The sequence below is a fragment of the Caretta caretta genome, chromosome 3, assembly GCF_965140235.1.
Source record: "Caretta caretta isolate rCarCar2 chromosome 3, rCarCar1.hap1, whole genome shotgun sequence".
Lineage (NCBI taxonomy): Eukaryota > Metazoa > Chordata > Testudines > Cheloniidae > Caretta > Caretta caretta.
In genome coordinates this window covers 152,992,574-153,018,401 of record NC_134208.1, presented here as the reverse complement: position 1 = coordinate 153,018,401, position 25,828 = coordinate 152,992,574, and the positions used below count along the sequence as shown (strand labels likewise).

The window sequence follows — 25,828 nt, the reverse complement described above, 5'->3', positions numbered from 1 at the left end:
ATGTACTTCCATCACATGACACCTGGACTGAGAGGTAAACTAGTCATAATTGAGGTTGAACCCAACACTCGCTTAAAGGCTCAGCTCACTTTGTGACACACAAAAGGGCAAAGAAAAGGACAGCAGAGACACAAAATGCAGATTTTGTCACTGTGTATTGTGGTAGTGCCTAAAACTGGGGCTTAGATGTTTAAGTCTGGGGGACGGGTACCTAAATACGTTTCTGGATCCAGCCTGAGTGCCTGAGTTATCCAATTCACTTGTATTTATTAAAACCACATATGTGGTCAAAATAATCATCATGTAAAGTCCTATGGGTCACACTACAGATTTCAAACTATTATATCGACTGGCTTTATACTCCACTTGGTATTGAAACTAATCCCTGTCTTGACTAGTAACATTGTTCCCATAGTAGCTAATGTACTTCAAAGAGGGGTCGGGGGGGGAGGGACAGCCAAGAAAAAAATGGTATAAATAAGATCCTTCACAATGTGAGGGGAGTGAAAGCATTTTATTGGTATTTATTTGGGATGACCTGCATAACCCACTCATGATCTAACCACTTATGAGTAATGTGGTCACCCCAAACACATTGAAGTAAAAACTTTATGGAGCCTTACACCTGCATTCATCTACTCACTCTCTGTCTCATTGGTATAAAAACACATTCCCTATTTTAATAGAGAGAGTTAAAATCCTCTTTTTAGATTTTCAACTAGAGCAATATCCATTAGTATTTCTATTGCTGAATCTAGCTGACTGCATAGACTACACTACCTTTTCTAAAGAGACACTCACTCGTTATTGAGACATTTCATTTAGAACCAAACCTCTGTGGGAGGAGGTATGATCTAGTATTAGAGGAAGGGTGTGGAAACACACTACAGAGGTTCTGTACCCAGTTCTGCCAGTGACTCTATGCATGACCTTGGGCTAATCACACAGGGGTAACTTTTCAGAAGGGCAAGAGTAATTTGCACCTGCAAAATGTGTGCCAGCATTTTTATATCCACAGCTAAATTGTGAATGCAAATCAGAGTACTTGTACCCCCAGCTATCAAGCTGCAAGGGAACTGGGTAGTTAGTGGTGAAAATAATCACATTTGTGGTCACAATTAATTTTGTGGTCGCAAAATGTGGGTTCAAATTGTCCCTCTGCCTCAAAAACAAGGACACTTGGCCTCAACTCTTCTAAAAATATACCCCTAATTCTCTCTTGCTCTGGTTTCCTCATAGGTAAAATGGGGCTAATACACTGTAATACACTTTGAGATTTTTGGGTAGAATGTGCTTTGTATAAGTGTAAATTGTACATTATACAATACTCTCTGTATTTCTCTTCTTCAGATTTTCTTCATTATTGGGGACATTTGCATGAAAACAGTAACCTTGTTTCATAAAAGTTCATTTGTTTTGTTTTGTATTCTTGAATTGCAGTCAGAATCCTTTATTTGTGACAGCACAGTAATTGCCACAGCACCCATTCATGTTATAAAGAGAAGGTACTGACAACTTTTTAGCCAAGTGTTGATGAGGAGGAAGGTACAGGAAGGTCCATTAACAGTAGAGACACCAAAGTCAGAGCTTCATATTTGACCTTCCTCCTATCCTGCTCCTTTACTGAAATTCCCAGATCCAACCCATCCCTATGTCATTGCCATGGAGCCTGATCCCTTGTCCGTACCTAATCCAGATCTGAATTCAAAGGCTATCTCTTTGGCTTGCCTCTTCCTAATAGTACTAGTTTCCGGTACAGTGCACTGGCCATAAGTACAGTATATAAAGAATATTTTTGTTCCACTGTTCAAGACATTAAGTTGATTCCCCATCTCTTAACCTGCCTCATCCCAAGTCAGCCACATTTCTATTCCCTGCCCCTTTGCTATGATGGAGGACTTGCCTCTTGGTAATCCAGCCCCTTCCTAAAGCCTGTGATCCTTGAATGGGTTCTTGTTATACAAAGTCTTCTGGGAAGCCTCTTCTTGCAGCCTTCACTGTTGGGATCAATTTCTGGTGAGCAAGGGTGTTCTAGGTCTAGCTATGCTTTATCCCACTTCCCACACCCAACAGATGGGTTTTCAGAGGAGAGAGCTCTTCTATTTGGGCAGCTTCTTACTGCAGCTAAACTCCACAGCCCAAGTCAGTGCATATCTGCTAACACTTCAATTGGTCTCCCATTCAGCCTATGGTTGAATCTGTCCCTGAAAAACGTAAGGGCAAGATTGTGCCTGGCTTTGCATAAATGCACATGGTTGGGGAGAGGGCCCAAAGACCCTTCCCTTCATTCTCATGCCTCTGCAGAGGAGCCACTCACAATCCTGGTCCTTGCTTTCCTGGGTAGTCTAGTACTGACAGAGGCATTAGATTCTGTAAAGGGGATAGAAGGGGTGGGACAAATGTGGGACCAAGGTCCCACCTCTCCAGCAGAGCACCAGCCAGAAGAGGTAGGCTGTGCTTTGTAACGGGCTAGCAGCGGGCACTGCTCTCAAAGGCATTGTGCCTGCCTAAACTGCTACTGGGACAGTAGGCCTCTGCATCCTTAGCAGCAGCACCACTATGGCATTGTGTCTTAAATCCACAGTCAGCTCTAAGTGATTTGCTTGGGAGGGTTGGCAGGGAGGCAGGGGGCGGAGAGGATTAATGTCAAACTTCTTCACTTGATGCAAATGCCAGTCCCCTTGAGTGTTAATTAAACCTTCCTCTGCACAGACATATTTTGATTAAGAAACATTTACCTTTCCTTTTTTTATAACCTTATGAAAATTTGGGAGGACTGCAAATTGTTTTGTTTTCCATCTTCCTGTGACGACAGCAATTTATTTATAGCCAGAAACCAGAGGACAGTTCTCACGTGGCTGCTGAAAATGAAAACAGCATGTGGGGTTTTGTTTTGTTTTGCTTTTATGCCTTTGCAGTTCCAATCTCTCTCTGCATTCCCTAAATCCTTGTTATTGTAACCAGAGCCACATTTCACATTGCTACAATTCCAGGGTTATGTAAATTCTGAGGGCTTTAAAGGAAAGGGCCTGCACACTCCGTGCTGGACCATGGGGAAGTTGACACAAACAGTTATGGCTGACAGACAGGGATGGGCAAAGGTATTCAGATAAAATAAGAACAGACAGGAAATTTTGGTCAAAACTCCAGAGTGAACCTGAACTGAACGTCTTTTTGAAAGGCATAAAAGTTGCATTAACTTTATCATCCCAGCATTTTCATTTTTGCGCATCTCTGTGTAGCAAGGGAACCTTTGGTTAGATGTTTTAGAAACCCTTCATTTGGTCTCTATCGGTTTCTACTGGTCTGTACTGGTTTCTACTGGAGGATCAGTAATTACAAGAACCAATAGACTTTTTAATATACGAGCATAATTTTTACAGTCATCATGAAATACATACAGTACATTGAATATATTTACAGTTATCATGAAGACCTTTATTTTATATTAAACGAGAATAAAAACATGAACAAATCTTAATGAAAGAGCAAGAGAGAGAGCACAGTGTGTGTGTCTCCTCTTCAGCAGGCTGCATCTCAACACAAGGGCAGCTGCATCGGCTGCAAGTAAGGGGAGGGGATCTTCTCCTTTTAAAGGTGCAGTACATACCATTCATCTGTGTGCTCCTGAGTAACAAAGTTGCAAACCTGACTATCTGTGAATTTCCATATGGCCAGGGGCAAGTCAATGCATGTCTCTGACTCCATTTCACTAAAATACAGATAATAACACCTGCCTCAGACAAATGCCAGGAGGCTAGGCAGAAGCTCATCTCAGACCTCAATGTTCGGAAAACTCAGCTAAATATAAAAGATGTATAACTCACCTTTCTGGTCCTGTCCCCACTCCAGCTCTGAACCATGTTGAACTTGTTATCCAGAGAGGCCCAAACCAAACACTCCAGACTTGTGTGATTGTCTTTGCAAGGCATAGTGCCTCCTGGTTGCTGAAGGATAGTAATGAGAGCAGTGGGAATTGCTACATCTTTAAAAAGGTCTGGCCAGGGCCTCCCAGCATTCTCCTGCCAACACTTGCTAATGTGCAGGGAGTGAGGGGACTGTGGCTCCCCCTGACATGCCACCTCTAGGGCCATTCCGTGTTCCACACAGCCCTAGCCAAAAGTATGGCTGCCATTAGGGGACAGGGTTTCCTGCATCCTCTCCCCGTCTAATGCATATACAAAAAGCCACGCAAGATAACTTCCCTAACATAGTCAACCAAGAAGCAGTGCATTTTAAAAGTGTGATGTACTGCAGAGCCTCACAGCCACACTCAGTGATCAGCTGGGTCTCTGCTGAACCACTGCTTAGGACTTTCAAACAGTTTCCTGGTGTTTATTAAATGGCCAGTATGATGGGAGGAGAGCTCTTATTAACAGAAAAATGTTCCTACTCAGCTGATAGCCAGTCCTGCTGCACAGATGATGGTAGCTGCTATTGTTATGAAAAATATAGCAATTTAAAAAAATAAAATCTAATGACCTACTTCAAGACTTGCTGTTAAACAAGATTCTTGCACAGCTCCGGAGGTTGTATCAGTTTTTCATGTGTAATTGCTTATTCAATGGGAACCAAGAACTGCTGCATTCTCATTCTGGCTCTGATCTTGACTATCTCCGTGACTTTAGGCAAGTGACTGAATCTCTCTGTACTGCCCACAACTCCATTTTAAGTGAATTGGAGGTATGGGTGCTCTGTGTGTCTGAAAATTAAACCTTAGGGGCCCAATCCAGTCCCCACTGACATCAACTAGAACTCAAAAACACCATAGGACGTGATGGTTCAATTCCAAATATGCCTCCTACCATCCTCTTCTGCAGATTTCAGTCTCTTATTTGAAATTGTCAGGAAAGGGTTCAGAGTTTAGATGTCTGTAGACATCTAAATCATCAACACCACTTTCTGCTTCATGCTGAGTTTTTAATCACAGGTCTCCCATCCAAGTACTGACCACGTTGCTTAGCTTATAGAATTTAATAAGCAAGCAACTGGGAGTTGGCTACAGCAGCAGCCTAGCCCTCACCTGCAGCTCATTAGTTTCCATATTGGAGTTTACAAATGTCTTGTCCAGTTGCATACGCCATGATTGATGTTGCTTGGTTCAGCATAGCCAGCCAGGCCAACGCAGGCAAAGAGGCTGCTTTTAGACCTGTGACACAGTCTGCCCACAGGAGACCTTCTGCAGCTCCCTGGTACAGTTCAAGAGAGCCAGAATCATAAAATGTTGATAACCTATTGTCATGTAGAACAGACCGTACAACAGAGAAGCCTGAAGAAATGGGCCTATAGGGAAATCTCCCCACAGATATCAAACATTTGAAATTTAAAGGCCCGTTCTGGCCCAGCAGGTCAGTGCGGCAGAGCTCTGCTTAGGCTTGGGTTAGATGGCCAGTCCCACACCACAAGGGCAGCACCATCAGCTGCTGGATAGGAAGGGATGGGCAGAACAAGTGGCTGTGGTTAGGAAGGTGAAGGCAGTGGTAAGGTAAGTGGAAGCAGTGCTCCAGTAGGGTTATGGAGAACCCTTTCCTGAAAATTTTCCTCCAGTAATTCAGTATCGCAGCATCTCCTGAGCTGCTACTTTTTCTCCCTGGTGCCATCACCTACAGTCACAAAACTCAAGCACGACAACGACAACTTCTGGGATAGGCATGGTGAAAATGACCCAAACTAAGGAGAGGTGAGAGTGTACCTCTGAGGATGGGGGAAAGTCTGCCAAAAGATCACTGGGAGTAACAGATATGCAGACACTAAAATAATGCAATGACTAATGCATGCTTGTGTGATGAATATTTAAAAGCGAGTCCTCTCTTTTAAGGAACTTGCACACAGACTGTGGAACAAACTCCTCAAGTCCTGGTACTGCTGACTAGAACCAGTACTGCATTCTCTGTTACCCTGAAGTTCCCATGGATGCTGTTCAGAAGCAGTGTTCAGCTTACTTACCTGAAGACCCAGAACTACCAGCCCAATCTAGCATTGTATCTGTATGACATTCAGTGGGTTTAAAAAACTTTTCTAGGCACTACAGAGCTGTGAGTTGCTTCTTATGAACCCTGAACCTGGAAGTGGGTGGTACGAATTGTGCCAGATTATGTACAACAAATGTAGAAACTCAGCGAGGCTTATGGTCCTTTGGGTCATTCAGTTTAAATATAAAAGTTGGAGAACATGGCTTCCACATTCATGGTGTGTGAGCTGATCTGTTAACAAGACACAGAACCAGTTTGGGAGCACTGAACCCAATCCTCATGGAAGTGTCCATTATTAACTAAAGGACACCAGCAGTTAATGGCAATGTAGATTTTGCACTGATCATTCAGCAGAAGCAAAGTCAAGATTCAGGATAACATGACTTCAGTGGAAGTTGAGAGCACTCACCCTCCCTCAGGAGATACAGCACGTCACAGGACCTGGTTCTAAGTTTCCAAACCCATTCTAGTTTGTTTGTGGTTTAGGTTTATTTTTATTTTTTTGTCTAAAAAAGTACATTATCTGATTCAAGTGGAAAAGAAAGTCCCAAGGCCCCTTGATATGTCAGTCAATAGTAGTTGAATTCTATTGGCCAATTGCATCATAGGAATCTGGAAGTCCTCCTAACACCCTTGGCCCTGGTATTGAGGTGCCCAGAAACAACTATTCCTGGTGTTGTTTTATCAGAGCTCAGGGACATACTTCCCAATAGGCCAGTTAGGTCAAAGTTCAGGGCAACATCCAAGCGTGAAAAGAAAGAGAAACAAAAGGAGATACACAGGATTTTTCACAACCTGTTTCTATTTTGATTTGCCTTGGTCACACATGTCACTGTGGTCTACTGGGAGCTCTCTAATCACTTGGACTTTATGTCCAATGCAGTCTGCAGTGTACTTAGAATGCTTTCCCTTTGATTAATGCACCATCAGTACCTGGGGCTAGCCACAGGGAGTGGGGGCAAGTTAACTTCCTGCTGTCAGGTGAAGCAGGCAAGGATACAACATTTACAGTCTTACCCCAGTGCAATTAACCATCTTTTTTTTGAGTCAGTGCATTGTACAGAGCTGGACTATCATGTCCCTGCTCCATAACATTCTGGATAGACATTAGAGACCATATTTCAGCCCAGCTTTGTGTGAGCCTCCATTTCTGTACATGAAAATAATTGCAGGTGCAGCAAATGTCACTTAGTTGTCTAAATCCTTGATTGTTCTTGCAAATCCAAGGCTAGAAGACCTGACATATAGCAAAAATTATTTTGCTGCCATTTGCACCTGCAAAAATGGAGCCCAGTGATTGAAAACTTAGCTCCGAGTCTCAAGGTGCTACACTCTCCGCATGTGCGTTTTATGAAAGGTGCAAGGATGTTATGTGGAAGCGATAACATTTCATAATACCAGTTTTCATTTAGTTCTTTCTCAGACAAGTAGAAGCTTGATCTGAATAAGGGCTGAGTAAAATCAAAGTAAGGGCCTCTGGAGATGGCCCATTGGGTGTGAGTATTAACATTGTCTTTGTGATTAATACAGGAGATGGTGAAGTGAATTGTTCCTTATAAAATTTTGCCTCCGTTTAAAGCAAAAAATGTGTCATGCAGGGCAGTTGGACATTTAGACCTGAACACGTGTCTCTCAGAAAGTACATAAAGCTATTCTAGATAGGCCCAGGCACAGCTGGAAAATTATTCATGGGTTCCCTAAGAAAAATTTCACCTACTCAGAGGGTGCATCTGCTCTTCTCCCCAAAGCTTAACAATGCTGAGTGCTACAGACTCTGCTACACTCACATAGGCTAACTGCCTGACTCCTGCTGATGATGAAAGGTTAAGGTCAAGCTTTGAACTTCTGTCACCAGCAACATAGTTCAGGACCTCTGCACCAGAGCCACAGGGATTCACTCATCGGGACATCTGACCTGCAGGGCAGTAAAAATATGGAAAGAAGCAATGAGGACATGTTCATATCTCAGTAGGACACAGCTGGAGAACAGTCTGTATTGGCAGGGCCCTGATGTTGTTATAACTTCCGCCCTGTATAATAGTGTCAAAGGAGGCTGACAGATCAGAAAATAGGCAAGAACCACAACTGAATGTCTCACCATGCATTCAGCTGCTGGCATCACAGTTTAATTGGCTCCCGCTGTATACGTGGCTTTGAAAGTAGCAAAGGACTAAAGTCTCCTTATGTTTGGTTAAGATGTTGTTTTCTTTAATCTGATGTGCAGACAACAAAGGAGTCTCCTGCATGGAGGGGGTCAGGATTCTGCTGAGGTGGATTAAAGCAGGGTACTCATATCCTAGGCATCCAGACAACATGGCCAGCAGTGAGTCAGTGAGAAATCAAGACCCCATTTGCACTAACATACTGCCTGTTGCTGAGAATGTTCATCAGCGGAACTAAATCTTAAATCACCCTCTCTATGGAGGTGTCAACAATTGTTTTGTCCTGTTTACTCTAGCAAATAAACCAATCTCAGCCAATTGGGGCAGATCCATTACTGACAATCATTGTCAACAATGGACCAGTTTCCTAGTGTAGACAAGAATCTATCTAGGGGGAGCAGAGAGGAAAGATCAAAAATCAGTACGGGAAGAAGAATGGAAGGTAACATGCATTGAAAGTGATGAACATGGAATCCCAGTGAAGGGAGCTAGATGGGGGGATGATTTGTTTTCTTGGGGGGAATGTGTGATTTTGGTGGATCTATGCCATAGTTAGTCATAATGTGTATCTGCCAGCTGGTAGGCTAAGAACAGTACTGCCAGGAAGTTTCCATTATAATCTCCTATTTCGGTTGTTCATAACTTTGGCAACCAAAACACACCTCGCTACTCCCTACTTAAAGTAACTTGAAAAATATAGTTCTCTAAACTATATCTTCTTTCTTTATCCTCCCTCAACCGCAGGAAGCCATAAGTTTCTGCCATTTATTTCAGTCAAGTTGGTCTGCTCAGGCTTCTGAGTGTCGTGTTAATAGATCTGGCTTCTTTCCGTTTTGTTCTGCATAACGTTTTTCTAGGTTGCCCTCTTTTTCTCTTTCCAGGTGGTGTCCAAATTATCCCTCACTGTGGAAGTTGTGTTGGTGGTATCCTTAAAGTGTGTCCTAAATATGTCCATCGTCGTATTCTCACCATATCTGATGCTTTAGACTGGTTTGTTCTACTTAGAATTTCTAATGTTGCAAGAAACCCTTTCAATGGACTTTGAAGATCTTCTGCGGGCATTTATTTTGGAGTGAGTTGATCTGCTTATCAATTTATGTTGCAGACTTCGTGACTCTGCTTCATACAAGAGAACAGATATGATGGCAGTGTTAAAAAAATTGTATTTTTGTGTCAGTGCCCAAGATGCTCCTTTTTCTATTCTTGACAAGTTTATGAAAGTAGTTTGCTGCTCTTGATATTTGTTGCTTGACATCTAGCAGGGTGTCACCAATATTGCACAGCTCAATCCCTAGATAGTGAAAATGACTTATTTCTTCTAGCGTTTCTTTGTCCGCTCTAATGGTTCATTTTGGGGACACTGGTACCCATATATTGATGATGAACAACCAACTTGCTTTGCTGTATTTGCCAAAAGCTAGGTCTTTTCTTCCAGGTTTCCTGGAAACACATCTTCAGTCCCAGTCTTAAAAATTAAATGGTACCTGTGTAGCTTGACTCAAAGAGGCTGGACATTTTCCCACAAGTCTCTGTGTAAGTTTTAACCTGTCAGGACTTCATAGCTCATAAATTCAGTCATCAAACAGCTAAAAGCTTTTTTCTCCCCCTTCAAACAAACAACGAAAAAAATCTAGGTTTGTTAGCTGTCATGAATCAACAGAAACACACGCTAAAAACACTCCTTTGTTTACAGTCAACTTTTTAAAAAATCCACCAAGGACAGAGAATTGACAAGAGCTTCTGGGGCTCAAAGCTCAGCTTGACACTCAGTTCAAATAAAAGCTGAACTGGGCAGGAACATGTTTCGCCAGCATTTGAGTCATCTTGGGACACAGCTAAGAGAAAAATTCTTCTTGAACAAAAACAAATGTGAACTTCAAAGCTTGTGACAAGAAATGTCGACTTTAGAGATTATTGCTTTGAGGCCAGCAAGTAAGCAAGCTTTTGCTATTTAGGGAAGGAGTTCATTCCATTTTGGTGGCAATGTGTGATGGGCCCTGGAAAGTTTATCTAAAGCTTTTCCCAGCCTCTTGAGGTTACCTCTCTTTCTCCCTCTCTACTCCTTCCAGTCAAGTCATATCCATTGTTCCTTACCTGACCCCAGACCTGATTCCCTCTTCCTACCTTAAACAAGTCTCTCCATTCCCCTTTCTGTGACTCCAGGGAAACCCCTACCTTTGACTGCAACCTATCAAAAGGGTCTCAAGTCTCGCTTTCTCTCTGTACAGCTCTGAGTAGCTTCTCTATTCAAAACCCACAAACTTCTGGATTTCTCTGGGTCAGATGCACTGCCCCACCTCCCTCCAACACTCCAAAACTCATGAGACCAGAAGGCAATATCTGACACAGCAGAGATCACCAGACATGCCAGGACCTCAGTGATTAGATACCAAGGTGACAGACACTTTGCATATTAGAGGGACTCTGACATGGACCACAAAGCAAACACTACATGGGAGTTACAAATTCTACCAGAAAAACCATTGTGAGAAGCTATTACATGACCATTCAAGAGATCAATATGTGAGAGGAGAACTGACATCCAAAAGCTCTCGAGATTTCTCTAAGCTTGGACACTGACTCACTGGACCCAATTCTTCTATTACTTACATTGCTGTAAATCAGGAGTAATTCCATTGACTTCAGTGGGGTTACACCAGTCTAAAACTCACTTTGTAGGTTTGGCATTGTCACTTATGCCAGCATGTACAAAAGTAACTTGCAATTTTGGGTGTCGCAGTTTGTGTGTCTAAGTGTCTTAAACTGGGGCCCAAAAATAAAGAGACCCAGAATGTGGTCCTCAATTTCTCTGGGCCAAATTCTGCTGCTATTTGAACTTTACAATAGAAATGTGAAGTAAGTTCATTGAAGTCTCTGGGGTTACTAAAGATTTTCACTGGGTGTAAAGGTGAGCAGGTCTGTGCCTCAGTTCACCCATTTATCAAGTTGCAGTGGGGGAAGTTTAGATTGGATATTAGGAAAAACTTTTTCACTAAGAGGGTGGTGAAACACTGGAATGCGTTACCTAGGGAGGTGGTAGAATCTCCTTCCTTAGAGGTTTTTAAGGTCAGGCTTGACAAAGCCCTGGCTGGGATGATTTAACTGGGAATTGGTCCTGCTTCGAGCAGGGGGTTGGACTAGATGACCTTCTGAGGTCCCTTCCAACCCTGATATTCTATGATTCTATGATTCTATGATTTTTTCAGCTGGAGACAATGGGCCAATTTACACTCAGTTGGTGTAAACTGGAACTCAGTTGCTGCTATGCCAGTTTACATCAGCTAAGGTTCTGGCCCAATCGTATTAACCTACTGAGCTTTCAGGAGCATTTTGAAACACAGTTAATGTCCGTATAGCACTTAGAGGTTAACAACCCTGGTCTTGATATCACTTACACAAGTGTAAATCAGGAGTGATTCTATTGAAGTCAATAGAGTTACAGTGGTATAAAACTGATGTATATGAAAAAAGAATCAGATCCAATACATGTTATTACAATGCGTATTACCATGACCAACCTACTGGAATGGCAACACATCAAAGGAGCCACATTTTGGGGAAGGAGAGTGGAGAGAGGAAAAAGCCTAAAGAGATACCTCTGTCCATTTGTAATTGGATAAAAAACATGAAAACAAACATATGTTTCATTTGATTAAAAACAGAGCAGTCAGTTTTTGTTTGGTTTAGGAACATGCTGCTTTTGCCTTGGTGGGTCAGATCTCCATAGGACTGGCCTGAGTTTGAAAATTCGCATTAATTAAAGAGCTGAAAGCCAAATCTCCCACACAGCTTTACCCTTAGTGTCAGGAAATGGGGTCCTCCCATTTCTCAACAATTAGGACATGTGGCTGCCCTAAAATGGCTTGATATGCTCTTAAGATTCCACAAAAGCCCAGGGGAATCTTCCAATTGCTGTGGGAGAAGGATCAGAAACAGAAATGCTCCATCTGGAGGATGACTACATGAGACTGCTCAACTCTAGCAGGATCTCAGTCTCTGCCTGAAGAAAAAGAGTGGATTAGAAAGTTTACAGTCAGTGTTCCTTGACAACAGGCCCAGTCTTGCTGGAAAGATTTTCCACTGATTTCAATGAAAGCAGGATCATATCCTAGAGATACAGAAAACGCAGCTAAGGTAAACTGCAAGTATAGCACCAGCAAGCAAAACATTACAGAGAAACAAGATGTTAAAAGGTTAAACTGCTGACTCAGCTTTGTAAGATCACATGATTGGATTTACAACGCACAATGAAGATATTTTAAACCTTCAGGGTCACACAATGATTGGCATGAAGATTTTATTGAGAAATTATCCTGCTGCACCCTGAAGCCAGAACCCAACAAGGAAACCAACACCGTCCTTTTAATACAGCATTTGCTTTCTACGGCCTTCCAAAATTCTCTCTCCCTTTTATGGCACTAACCTATTAATGAAGCAACCAAGTGCAGGCTCTCTCTGTTGAAGTAATCTGGTCCATATTGGGGATCACATTTATATACAGCTCACCCACTCGTTCTGGGGCACCATACTTGTCTCCTATCCTGTCAGTGGCTCCCCTTCCCATTTCCCCCCCAGCAGCTGTACGTGTAGCACTGCCTCCTGGGGACCATTATGGAAGATCTCTTTTCCCTCTAGCCTCTTCCAAGCTTTCAAACCTCTACAGGGAGAGTTGCTCACTGGCCAGCTGCTCAGGTGGGGGTGTATGGAAAGAAGAGAGACATGATCAGCTCTTCCTCACTAGCTCCTGAATGTGAAGTTTTCTCCTCTATCCCCTGCCAGCTCCAGCTCCAGCAGCCCAGTATGCCAGCCTGAGTCACTGCTGAGCCACCTGAAATTGTCTGTCTAGTCATTGTTACCCTCGTTAATTATGTCAGCGTTTACTGGAGAAAACATTTTCAGCTCCTAACAACTTGTAAAACCCTTTTTAACTGGTTTTTCTTCATGTTGCCAGCCAGCCAGTGCAATTAGGCTGTTGTGAAGAAATGCTTCTTGGAAAAGCAGCTGCCTAGTTACTGGAAATAAAACCCAATGAAAAATAAATAGGGAAGGTTGAATGCTGCTGCGCTACGCCAGCATAAACCCAGAGCTAATACCTTAGAAGTCACTTGATTTAACTCCAGATTTACACCAGGGTAAATGACAGCAGGATTTGGCCCTCAGCACACACACAATCATGTTCTTTTTAACTTAATTTAATTTAATTTCCTTCAGCTCAGGCAAGCTTGTATTGCATGGCATGGCATAGCTCTGTTGGATTAGCCCTTGAACATCTGTCCATTGAAACAGTGCCCCATTTCATTAGCTGGTGTAGGCATTACACCACCCACTCAAGCACAGAGGGAGACTCCTGCAGCTACTCTACGTACAGAAACTTGGATGTACCTGATTTAGCTTAAAAGAGCCAAAAGATATTTTATTTCGCTTCTCCTCATCCAATTCTATCCCCCCGCCACCCACTCACAAGAGGAAACGTATTTGTAGACTTATTGCATTACAGAAACAGCAGCCCAGTTAGTACTGACTTGAAACAGACTTTTTTGTGGTTGCTTTCTTTGGTGAAGCCAATTTCTGACATCACTGACATGGTACAAATCACACCAATTCTGCTGCTCATCCCAACTCATTAAACAGCATTGCCTTTTCTTACAACACCTGCACTGACCAAACTCCCCCTCAGTTGTAAAGGAGTCTGTCTTTTTCAAATCTCATGTTAATGAGGTCAGTGTCACCAAACATGTACCAAACTCTCCTGTCTGTCCGGGTAAGGAAATCTAAATCTTTATTCACTTCAAACCTCTGGTTAGAAAGAAAACAGAATCTAAGCAGAGGAGATCTCATTGAACAACTCAGTCTGGAGTCAGCAACGTCCAGGTCTGTTCAGAACAGCTATTTCATGCTGCAGATGGAGAATTGTGCAAGTGAATCTGTGTATGAACAGAGGTGGCTAATTTAATTGCACTAACATTGAGTACAGCGTGTTATTCAATTTTCATAAAAAATAAGTACATAAAATCTTTGTCCTACAGCGAATATGCCTTTTTTTTTTAACAGAGAGGGCTTCACAAATTGCTTGAGAATCCTTTGGGTTATAAAGGTAGAAAAAAACCTGTTTTCATTGGGATCAGAATGCTGGTCTATGCTGTCAATCCCTTAATTTGTTATCCCTGGGGACACACCTGCTCCCCTCCTTTCTACTGTGAGTCTTTCCTTGCTGCAGTAGCTGCCTTCCTCAGGGATGCTCCAGAAAAGGGTACAGTTAGTTTTCTGACTTGAGAGTTCTCAATTCCTTCTTCTATATAATTACCAAGCTCCCCCAGAGAGCCAATGGCACAAGGTTATACAGCACTGAGGTGCTTGGTATTCAGGATTTAATAAGTATTATCTAATAAGCATTTAAGTATCTGCTCCCCTAAGAAGCCTGACAAACAGGATTGGACAGAACTACTCCGTCCACTGTCACAGAGCCCGGAAACTGCTTTGCTTCTGACACTGAAAGAGGAATCTCTCACTGCTGAGTGTTAGGAATGAAAGGGTTAAAAATAAATTACACGATGTTGAAAAAGTTGAAGAAAGTTGTATCTTGCCTGGGGTTTATTTGGGGTTTAACTGTCCTGCTACCAGAACATTTCAATCCCCTATTCATTTGGTAGCTTTCCAAAAATCTCTCTCTCACATGAACACACACACACACGCATCGTGAAAGCTCTGTCAGCCCCTGTGTGTACACTTGAGAGAAACAAACACCCAAACCTGAATCATCTGAGCTCTCAAGCTGTCTCCAGATTGTTTTAGAAAAGAAAGGAAAGCAGGGCTTGCCTGAGCTTTTTTCATAAAGAAATGAGAGAGGTGCTGCAGCAGCCGCACTTACATTGTAGTCCCCATGTCTCTGCGCAGTTCCCCCCTTTCTGCAGTCCTATAATCCACACAGAGCAGTGCTTGTCCTTCTCCTGTAGCTCCCTGCACAGTACTGTACTCGGATTGGAACTGCTGCTGTTTTCACTTTCAGACCAGCCTCCCACTCCGAAGCCTCTGACGTCAGGCAGCCTCTAAGAGATATTTATGGCATGAATGGTTTAAAGTTTCCCTAGGTAGAGGTTGGATTGCAGTTCTTTGGGATTTCTAGTTTTCACACTTAGATGGAAAACCTCCCAAAGGGGAGGGTGGGAGTCTGGGAGGGGTATATATGCGGGGGGGGGCGGTGGAACAGTAGGAGGCAGACAATGAAGGCAACTGTTTTAGAATCTGGCAAAAGAAAACTCTTGCTCCTTTCTGCCTTCTGTAAATACATCTAGGTCCAGGAGGCAAAAATCTTCCATACCGGGCCCCATTTGCAATAGCGTTTTTTCTGAGGGTGTCTCAATTGCAGTGTGCAATCCACAGATGCTATTCATATTGGGCCTGTTGCGTTTGGCAAAGAGGGCTTCTTTAGCATACCACACCCTATGCCACTGGACTATCCCTCTGCTGCTTCATGCCTGTGACAGGACTTCAGTTAGGGATGAATGAATCAGTCCTTCCCAAGCTTCTCCCAGTCTGTTCCTTTTGCCTTTCCCACAACCCCTTCCAACTGTCTGCCCCTTATGTCTGGAAAAGCCTCCTCATGAACGTATGCCCAGCTCACTCTTTGTCTTCCTTCAGAATACCGCTAACCCCCCCATCCCAAGGAACATTCTAGTGCAAGTGGCAATCCCTCACTCTGTGTTTGCTCTTTATTGTATTCTACCTAGACACAGCTCTCTTTCTGAAGCAGGGACCTGGTATTTCTTCAGCACAGCTCACATATTGCACAGTGTGGCACAATTTACCTGCTGTGCAGGGTGTATACTTCTGAGGCTATATAAAGAAGCAAAAGAATTAGAACCAATCCTCTCTTAAGAAGTAGCATCAATATACAATTGGACTTGAAGAGCTAAATTTACTCCTGATGTAATCCTATTGAGGTAAATGGAATTACACCAAGGATGAATTTGGCCCCAGAACCTTAAAGCACTATACAGACATTAACTAATTAATCCTCAGATCCATGCTGTGAGGTCAGGAAGTATCATTAGCCCTGTTGTACAGATGAGGAAACTGAGGCCCAAATTTGTCCAAACCCACTAAGTGTGCCTGTGTAAGACTCCAGAACTGAAATGAGGTCCCATATCTACTGAGAGGTTCAAAATTTTCAAACTCCCTCTATGCTTCCTAGTTCCATGTGGGATGAGAAGCATCAACAAACCGTGAAGCAGGTTTTCCTTCCCCATTTCAGACCAGAACAAAACCGGAAGCACTCAGAACCCCAGGACAAAGCCTGTCTTTGTGGCGTTCACAGGGAGGGAGGTGGCTGTGAGTGTGCCGGGGGAGTGGCGGGGAAAGAGCGGATATTCCACTAAATTCATAGATTCATAGATATTAAGGTCAGAAGGGACCATTATGATCATCTAGTCTGACCTCCTGCACAATGCAGGCCACAGAATCTCACCCACCCACTCCTGCGAAAAACCTCTCACCTATGTCTGAGCTATTGAAGTCCTCAAGTCGTGGTTTAAAGACTTCAAGAAGCAGAGAATCCTCCAGCAAGTGACCCGTGCCCCATGCTACAGAGGAAGGCGAAAAACCTCCAGGGCCTCTTCCAATCTGCTCTGGAGGAAAATTCCTTCCCGACCCCAAATATGGCGATCAGCTAAACCCTGAGCATATGGGCAAGATTCACCAGCCAGATACCCATGAAAGAATTCTCTGTAGTAACTCAGATCCCACCCCATCTAACATCCCATCACAGGCCATTGGGCCTATTTACCATGAATATTTAAAGATCAATTAATTGCCAAAATCATGTTATCCCATCATACCATCTCCTCCATAAACTTATCGAGTTAATCTTAAAGCCAGATAGGTCTTTTGCCCCTACTGCTTCCCTTGGAAGGCTATTCCAAAACTTCACTCCTCTGATGGTTAGAAACCTTCATCTAATTTCAAGTCTAAACTTCCCAATGACCAGTAAAGTAGGGGTGTTCGCTTCTTAAAATAAAAAGGATAGCCAGTAAATTCAGGAGCAACAATGCAGAGATTATTAACTGAGAAAGAAATATTACAATGAGTTATAGACTAATCTACCTCATGCCCCAGATATAGTTATGGGCACAGTATAAAAGCACAGGTAGACGAGGTAAAATACATAAGAGGTAAGGGTGCTGTATCAGAAGGGGTGTCAATACCATACTTACTTCTTATAGTGCTTTTCATCTCAAAGGATCCCAATGTACTTTACGTCTATACAGAACGTTGTTCAACGAGCTCACAAATCAGTGCCTGTTATTTTTCCATGCACAGCTATTTGTATGGACATCCCTGCAAATCTTTATGTGTACACAGCACTTGCTCAGGCAAATCCAAGAGGTTGATATCTTACTACTAGTTTTGGATGTGCAAGTGCTGTTTGCAGGCACGAAGCTAGGTTTTTGCCAGTGCAAGTTGCTCAAGGTGCAAATTTACAGTCTGGTCCTATGTGCGGAAATATTTCATAATTGCTTATTATCTCTCTGCTATGCTACCACCATTAAATTTTGGGCCTGAGCCAAAGCCAAGAAGTATCACTTAATTAACTTCAGTATATTTTGGATCAAGCCCTTTCTGATAACTTCATAATGTGAATTAGCCAAATACACTGAAATGTTACCCTCACAACCAAAGGCCTTGAGAGAAAATCCAGAAGACAAGTGCTAGGCACTCAGAAAGGGACTTCTACCACCTGTTTCAACAAGATTCTGTGAATCCTGCAGTTCCAGCAAAAAGAAAATGCTTTCCACCAGACAGCTTTTCTCCCCAACACTTTATTGTTTAGAGCTAAAGCAGTGGCTCTCAGCCTTTCCAGACTACTGTACCCCTTTCAGGAGTCTGATTTGTCTTGCGTACCCCCAAGTTTCACCTCACTTAAAAACTACCTGCTTACAAAATTAGACATAAAATTACAAAAGTGTCACAGCACAGCTATGCCATGCCACTATTACTGAAAAATTGCTTACTTTCTCATTGTTACCATATAATTATAAAATAAATTTCAATTGGAATATGAATATTGTACTTACATTTCAGTGTATAGTATATAGAGCAGCATAAACACATCATTATGCGTATAAAATTTTAGTTTGTACTGACTTTGCTAATGCTTTTTATGTAGCCTGTTGTAGAACTAGGCAAATATCTAGATGAGTTCATGTATGCCCTAGAAGGCATCTGCATAACCCCAGGGGTATGTGGACCCCTGGTTGAGAACCACTGGGCTAAAGAACCAGAAAGGTTTTCATAAGAATAGAAAGAGCTCAGTTTACACTATACAATCCAGCTCTCTAACAACTGGAACTTCCTCAGAGGCCTCTCTCCCTCTGACCCCCAGAATGTCAGTTTTGTAGGGTTCTCTAGGTTTACTGTAAGTGTCAGTTTGGCTCTTCACTCCCCAGCCCTGCTGCCTTACTCCAGCTTGTGCATCTGCCTGAGAGCTAAGCCTGGAGCTCATTTGCTGCCTCCTGGGAATCAGACAGGGCCTCTGAAGCCTGCTGCACCGCCTCTCTGCAGGGAACGATGGGTTTTACTGCATATTTCAGGGATTCTCTGTCAGATCTCACAAGCACATCCCTATGAGGAGTCTTGCTTTCCAGTGGCCTGCCCTGAACAAATTCCCCATGATATAAACTCAATGAAGGCTGGTTTCAGAGGAACAGCCGTGTTAGTCTGTATTCGCAAAAAGAAACGGAGTACTTGTGGCACCTTAGAGACTAACCAATTTATTTGAGCATGAGCTTTCGTGAGCTACAGCTCACTTCATCAGATGCATACCGTGGAAACTGCAGCAGACTTTAGCATCTGATGAAGTGAGCTGTAGCTCACGAAAGCTCATGCTCAAATAAATTGGTTAGTCTCTAAGGTGCCACAAGTACTCCTTTTCTTTTTTCAATGAAGGCTGCTGTTGTGGGCTGGAAATGAGAGAGCTGTGTACAGTGACTCATGCAGTCCCTCAGATTAATTTCTAAGACCACACTAAGGTCCAGTCCGGAGCAGGGGGAAAGATGGAAATCTTGAAAATCACTAGCAAATGATACATTAATGAGTGCAACCATTTGTACATAATCTGGTTGCAAATATCATTTCCTTTTTTTAAAAGTAATTTTGATGCTGGATGGAAAGACCTAGAGACCAAAATCCTCTATGTATCCAGAGAAAAGGAAAAGCATTGGCCAGGGCAGTGTCAATAGATGCAACACACTGCACCACCAATGCACCTCAACTCCATCCTGAAAGGACCACCTCCAGGAATACGAGTTTGGTCTCCAGGATCCAGTCTATCCCCAGTCTATCTTTGCTGAGTTTGCTAGTTATGACATAGGCACCTACTCATATGGAGCCGGACTGATATGACTCTCTGTTCACATAGGTTCGCAAACTTAGAAAGTAAAGCCTATCAGATCCTATAAATCTAGGCTGGATTCAACGTGTGTCCTAAAAATAAAAGATTCCAGCTTTCAGACCATTACTATGACCCTTGGCCATCCACTGCACCTCAGACATTGCTTCTGTCCTATCAAGCTGAGAAGGTGACCCATATTCACTATGGAAAACTGCATGAATGTCTGATGGATTTCCATCCTTATAAAACTCTATATTAAGGTCTTTTATTTAAGGCCATGTTAGTTATAAATTCTGTTTTCAGCAGTAAATTATATTAAAAAATGTAGATTAAACTTTACATTTAAAATAAATAGCTAAGAGTCTCTTAAAATACTTAAGATGTAAATGAACAGGCAAATCCTATTCCTTATGTCAAGTGTGATAAAGTGGAATTGGTACATAGGTGTCCCATGACAGACTCCCCCCCCCGGGCTGTGGTACCACTTTATTGCCATTGCTGAAGTGTTATGGCAACAGCATCTGCAGTAGTGCCTGAATTTGCTGCACTCCTGCTCATAGGCAGCCGGAGGGAACAACATGGGAAGAATGGTTGGTTGATCTACATTGTTGCAGATCCACAGGCCCCACCCCCTTTTGCTTTATGCCATACCAAACCCACCTTCATGAGGCCCAGAGGAAGCTTTGCAGAGTACAATTCCACAGGATACAGACCCTATTTGAGACCTCATATAGTCTTGTTCCTAACACAATGGAACTGGTGTCCTCTCTGCCTGAGGCGGGGGGGGGGGGGGAAGGAGCAGGAATTTCCCCTTTTTAAAACAGACCTAAATTATAACAATACAACCTGCCCAGAAGTGTACTGAGTGCACAAGCTTTTGAGGAGAAGTTCATCCCTATGCAGAAGGCCAATACAAGGCCCATTGCCAGGAGTGAGTGCTCACAGCTAGCTTGCTTACCTGCAAGCTTACCTTAACACCCTAGACAGTTTAATGAGTGCAGCTGGGCCCGATTTAGCTGTGTGATTGGAGGATCAGCAGACCAGCTCTTAACACCAGCAGCAGGCTACCGGCTGGGGCTATGCTAGTTCCTGCTTTGGACCCAGCCCTGCTCCTGTCTTCCCTGCCTCTAACCCTTGGTTCAGATTCCTAATTCTGACTCTGGCTTGACCCCGGCTCTCATTCTGACCCTTGGTTCTGTTTCCTGCTCTGGCTACTAGGCCAGACCACCCATGTCTCAGTCCCTAACACTGCTGCATCACTTATACTCTCAAAAATAGAGCTTAAGCAAGGTTTGGCTGGTGCACAGGCCTCAAGCTGGCACTCTGCGTAGGGGTGAATTTCACCACTGGTGAATACTCACAAATGATGTCATCCCTTCTGCAGTTTATTTTGCAGACTCTTAGACCATAATGTACAGCAGGTTTTTTTTTAAACTAAAACATAAAAACTACCATATATCTAGATATTGCTATTGAAATATTGACTACTCGGCCTACACAGCAACTTTCAAAACAAGGCTCACCTCTGCAGTGACATCCGGACAGCTCCCCCAGGAGTAAATATAGTCTCTCTTCAACAGCATCATGACTGTAAAAAAACTTTTTATTTTCCTTGCAGACAAAATTGTGCAAATGAGCAAGTAAACAGTCCACAACAATTCCATCAGGGGCATGTGTTATGCATTTTAAAGTCTGCCTCAATATGCATACACATGATTGGCTGCAGGGGTTTATTGTGTCAGCCTTTTGGTGGTACAGAACAAGGGGCGGGGGGGGGGGGGGGGAACCAAAGGAAATTAAATCGCAAAGCCTACTTTCAAATATTATCGGTGCTGCCATTGTGGAGCATCATTGGCCTCCCTTGTCTGGTATGCTGCCTCCAGCAGTAGTTAAATACCTGGTGATTCAGAGCAAGGAGAACAGAGAACACAGTGAACCTGGCAGTTGTGGGATGGAATATTATATAGAGAAAAGGGGGAAGAATTCTTCTCTCCCCTCTCCCCCCCCCCCCCAGTTGATCAGTTTACACTCTGAAGCATGAGGTTTGAGATGCTGGGTTTCTTGCTCTAGCTGGCATAGCTGTGGATGTTATTTCTGTTTATAATTCAGTTTGGAAACCTACCAGGTTTCACTCAAATCCACATAAGTCAGGAAATGCAGAGTTATGGCATATGGTAGCGAGCATAGGGCACTCAAAAGCCTGCACAGAGCTTTCCATTTATTCTCGGAAGCACAAGGTGTTGGCCATGGTCAAATGTATATACTGGAGACGGAAGGTGGAAATTCCAGCTCATGCTAGCTCTGATTGAGCTAAAAATAGAAGTGTCCCATGGTGGTAGGAGCAGCAGGAGGAGCTAGCCATCTTGAATACCTCTAGTTTCTCAGGGATTGTACTCAGGGCAGCTACCATGTCCCCCCACTCGTATTGCTGTGGCTACCCTTCTTCTGATTGAACTACTGCAGCTATGTCTACCTGAGCTACAAATTACACCTCCAGCTCCAGGGTAAACGGAGTCTCTGATGCACAAGGTTCTTTGCTATTAGCTTTGCAAGCCAGAGGCACAGAAGGCTTCCACGCTTGCATATTCAACAGCCAAAGTCTGATTCTCCACTGCCCTGCACCTTGTGTTGCCATTTATACCTGGGCAAAATGGGTGCAAAAGGAATCAGAATGGTAGAGTTTTATACACACTTTGCTCAGGTGTAAATGTCAGCAAAAGGTGAAAGGTAGTGGAGAGACCCATTGACTTTAATGGAGTTATTTCTGATTAACATCCTTGGTATAAGTGAGGCCAAAGTCTCTGCAGCACCTAAAAGAAGTTGGGCTCACCCGGGGGTCGGCAATGTCAGGTAACTGGCTACAGCTCCCTGATTGTGAGGCCAATTTTATACCATCCCCAGCTCTGGTTGACTCAAGGCCAGGGGTTCTCAAACTTCATTGCATTGCGGCCCCCTTCTGACAACAAAAATTACTACATGACCCCACTAGGGGGGACCGAAGCCTGAGCCCACTCAAGCCCTGCTGTGCCAGGTGGTGGGACTAAAGCCCGAGCGCCACTGTCCTGGGCGGGGAGGCCAAAGTTGAAGACCAGTGACTTCAGCCCCAGGCAGGGGGCCTGGAACCTGAGCCCTGCTGCCCAGGGCTGAAGCCCTCAGGCCGTGGGGCTTGGGCTTTGGCTTCTGCCCCGGGCCCCAGCAAGTCTAACGCCGGCCCACAGTTTGAGAGCCACTGACTTAAAAGCAGCTTGAGGAAAGCCAGAGTACAGCACACTCCAGCCATTACCCCTACATGGCAGGTAGGTGGTGTAGCAGCCAGCTGTCAGCTCTGTCCCTGCAAGGGAATTGTAGCTAGGCTCTGATGCATTTGCCTCACTTGAGCATTGCAAAGGGAACCAAGTGGCTCACAGAATCTGGATCCCTGTGTTCCACTACAAATTAAAATTATCCTGCACAGATAATATCAGAACTAAACAGCATTTTTGTAATACATCCCAATTCATCCAGTTATTCCTCAAATTAACTGAGCTTTGTGTGCTTTTCCACAGAAAACTAGAGAGTGCATTCAGAGTGGCCAGAGTCCTATGAGAACTTTGTGGGACATCAGCCTCTTGGCTTCCATGGCACACAGACTGAATTAAATGCTCTCAAAGCAAAGATGTTAAAAACATGTTAGAGAAATGGCTGGAGAAAAAATCATGAAGGAAAACCAGGCAGATGTAGGTGCCATTACTGACATGCCAAGTTAACTATGATTCATTATATGTTACACAATATCAGAGGAGCTAGGGTTGGATGGATAATTTGAATCCTTTGGACCATATCAGATTTAATTATTCTCAACTGCACAGTGTCTTTTTCTCTCTCTTGACTTTCTTCTTGCAGAGGATTTATTTTCAAAAGACTCCAGGAAGCCAACACAGCTTATTAGACTAGCTATTATCCTGAGTCACTTCCTACAATAGTCTAATACGACTTTTAAGACAACCTCTTCTGTGGGTATAGGTCTGAGTATATCAATGGTTAGTGAAGCTGTATCAACATACCTGAAAGGAGTATCTGTTGATAACTAGTTATATTATATACACACAAAACCCACATAAAAAAAATCAAGGTTGCAAAGTCAACGATTGAAAAATTAGGTCTCAGATTTATAGCTGCCCATGCAAACTTATGTCAGGCTCATTATGATACAGTTTTATCCAGCTCCACGTAGGAAGCCTGTAGCAGACTCAAGAATAGAACCCAGCTCTCTTGGTGTCAGACCAAGGCTTTAATCACAAATCCACCCTTTCACTTCTTGCAGCCTTTTGCCACATTTGATATTCATTCTGTGCACTAAATGAGGCAGGACTTCTGTAGAAAAAATGACATGTGATCAACCTGAGACTGTGCCATAATGTGAGGGGCCAGCTTTAAAGTTGTGTGGGCAACTTTAATTCTGGCATTTCCATACTCTTGAGTGCTTGGCTTAGCACCCTTAGTGTTCTTTTACCATAGTGTTTTGTATGTAACTTGTTAGGTTTTTAAAAAGAAAACAGACCCACTATCAAAATTCTATCATGTGCAATAAAAAAACTGCACTTATTGGTCATCAGCCCCAGGACCTTTAGAGTCACCACACAAACTTTTACCATTTGAGCAAAAGGAGCAATGGCTAACAATAGGAGGCTGCTGTGCTCTATGTGGATCAGCCATTACATGGTGATGTGACATACCCTTTGGCAATGAGTTTTAGAACTATTTGTTAGACAACATAAGAACATCGGGAATCAGGATTTCTGGGTTCTATTTCTGGCTGTGCAGGAGAGTGTGGTCTACTGGTTACAGTCAGCATAGCCAATCACATATATTTGGCATACCCATTCTGAAAGACATTGCAACTAACTGAATGAGACTTGACTCTGGCATATTAGAGATTTAGGTTTAATTACCAGGAATTTAATTACCAAATTCACTGAATTTGTGAAATCTTAGTTACTCCACCTGCAAAGTGGGGCAATTATACTTGCCTGCCTCCAATGACAGGAGCATGAGACCTTGATCAATATTAATTATGTGCACTTCACAACATTTACAAACACCAGTCAATAGAAGAAGATACGATATCAGGGCCTCCTAGCTCCCAGCCCAACACTCCTATTACACATCACATGTGAAGAAGTGATATCCATAAATGTATTTGTTATGTATAAGGCTATGATTTAAACATGGTTATTTTTAGTAAAAGTCATGGACAGGTCAGGGGCAAGAAACAAAAAAGTGACCTGTCCACGACTTATACCATAAATACCCCTGATTGAATCTTATGGCGGAGTGCCAAGGGGAGCCTTGAGGGACCCATGGCACCAGCTGCGAGGGGGAAGCCCAGGTGGGCCCGCTGCCAGGGGGGACCCTGGGGCCCAGCGGTTGCTCCAGTGGTTGCCAGGGGCAGTGAGTTCTGGGGGACCAGCAGCTCCCCTGGCCGACGACAGGGGCGGGGAACCCCGAGGGGCCAGCAGCTGCTCTGGCCACCTAGGGACTACTGCCAGGAGCCTCTGAGCTGCAGCTGCTCCTGGCTCCCTGGGACCGCTGCTCAGGTGGTCCCTGGAGCCAGCCACATCGACCGTTGCTCAGGTGGTCCCTGGAGCCAGCTGCCAAGGGCTGCCAGAGGGCCTCCCAAGCAGCTGGCCACAGAGCTGTTTCAGCAGCAGCCAGTGTGGCTGTCAGCCACACTGGCCACTGCAGAAGTCATGGAGATCGCAGGAAGTCATGGAATCTGTGACTTCCGCAACCTCCGTGACAAACACGGGGCCCTAATCATGTACCTTTAACCTCCTCATCTGCCATCTGCCCAATAATCTACTTACATGAGTAATGGTTTGAAGGATCAACCTTAAAACCTTTGAACTCTGGGATATTTGTCTCTTCAGGTGGATGAAAACCAGGCCTACAAGGTAAATGAAGGGTTGAGGCTTTGGCAGTAGGGTAAGAACTTGCAGAATACAAGTTTGGATTCTGGACTCCCTGGATACAGACTAACATGGCTAACCCCTGATACTGGACTCCCTGGGAAGCAAGTACCTGGGATCAGCACCATCAGACCACTTGAGAGGAGACACAAGAATAACAGATCTAAAAGTGTACAGTAAGGCTCAAACCACAGATGTTCTGAGCACCTTCAACTCCTATTGATGTCTGTTATATTTGAGGATGCTCAGTACTTCATAGGGTAAGGTCTCTTATGTTTAAGGCCAGCCCTGATTATTTCCTAGCAGACAGAAGAAGAAAAAAAGACACTGCACAGCAGGTTGTGATAGGACTCCCAGGGA

General features: G+C 43.6%; 1 protein-coding gene across 2 annotated transcripts in view; it reads right to left on the bottom strand.

The window, feature by feature from the left end:
* DAAM2 (dishevelled associated activator of morphogenesis 2) overlaps positions 1 to 15,127 on the bottom strand; it is a 246,236-nt gene extending 231,109 nt beyond the window's left edge. For both annotated transcript variants that reach the window (XM_048843468.2, XM_048843471.2), the window contains exon 1: positions 15,003 to 15,127. The gene's annotated coding sequence lies outside the window, so the exon portion shown is untranslated. The remainder of the gene's footprint in view (positions 1 to 15,002) is intronic.
* Between the last annotated feature and the right edge of the window lie 10,701 nt (positions 15,128 to 25,828).